Raw genomic sequence first — 1141 nt, 5'->3', positions numbered from 1 at the left:
TGTAAACCAGATATAGGTTTTTTGAGTTGATCTGCAGAAGAGATGTTTATATCTTACATTTTAAATAGACATAGGGGATAAATGAACATGCAATGTGTTTTTCATCAAACATACTGCCTAGGAACTTTTAGTACTTGAGAAACAGTGCTGGTTGCCAGCTGTATTTCAGATGATCTCCTTATCATGTAGATCTCAGTAACAGAGGCACTGTGCAGACTTGCGGGTTTTGTTATAAAGAATGCAAAAGCCCATGTTGTCTTTTGTTTAAAATAGCATGAAGCAGAAAATATTGCTTTTAGTAAAATTTTGCCAATATAAAACTAACCTGAGAATTCAGAAGTGGTTTATGCATTTACATGCTACAAAGTAAGCACTGATTTTAGGAGCATTAGGGAGCAAAGTCTGAATCCAACATCTGATCCTGTTTTGTAACCAGAAGTATAGTGAATGTGAATTCCCTTCTGCCAAGATTCTGTGTGTCTTACCATGTGAACCACCAACTTCACTGGGGAAAAAACTTGGCAATTCTTCATAAAAGGTGGTTATTCCTGAAATATGTAGGACAAAAGTGCAGAGAGGGGAAAGGGCCTTTTTACTATTCAAAAAGCTATTTTGAACTACAAAAAGATAATTCTTGAGAAAGCCAAGGGCCTGAAGGTCTGTTCTTCCTGTCTAACATACCTTTTGTACTATGAATTCTGAAGGAAGAAGGAAAGGTATGGAATATCTCTTATATGATATTAATATGAGATATTCAAAAGCAACTCTTGGTATTGCTGTGGTTTGCATTCATACCAGCACTACAAACTGCATGAACATATTGCAAGCTCTTATCTACTTCAAGTTCTTAGAATGTTCAGTTTATATTACCTAAATCAAATAATTATCCATAATTAGAAACTATTTTTCTATGTCTTTGTCTGTAGTACTAGTAGGCTGTAAAAGTGATAGTGGTTAGCAATTGTTTTACTGAGAATTTGCAAAAGGTTAGGCATATGCCCAGTGTCAGCTAATACATCTCAGCTGGGAAGCAATAACTTTAAAAAAAGAGTGATTGAAGATGTGCAGGAGACCTGATCACTTGCAGTCTGGTGTAAACTGACTGGTGAATACCAGTGTTGGTATTTGTACCACGACACCA

The sequence above is a fragment of the Empidonax traillii genome, unplaced genomic scaffold (assembly GCF_003031625.1).
Source record: "Empidonax traillii isolate 1590-97213 ecotype Southwest subspecies unplaced genomic scaffold, ASM303162v1 scaffold409:size521033, whole genome shotgun sequence".
NCBI classification, from domain to species: Eukaryota; Metazoa; Chordata; class Aves; order Passeriformes; family Tyrannidae; genus Empidonax; species Empidonax traillii.
This window is presented reverse-complemented; position numbering follows the sequence as displayed.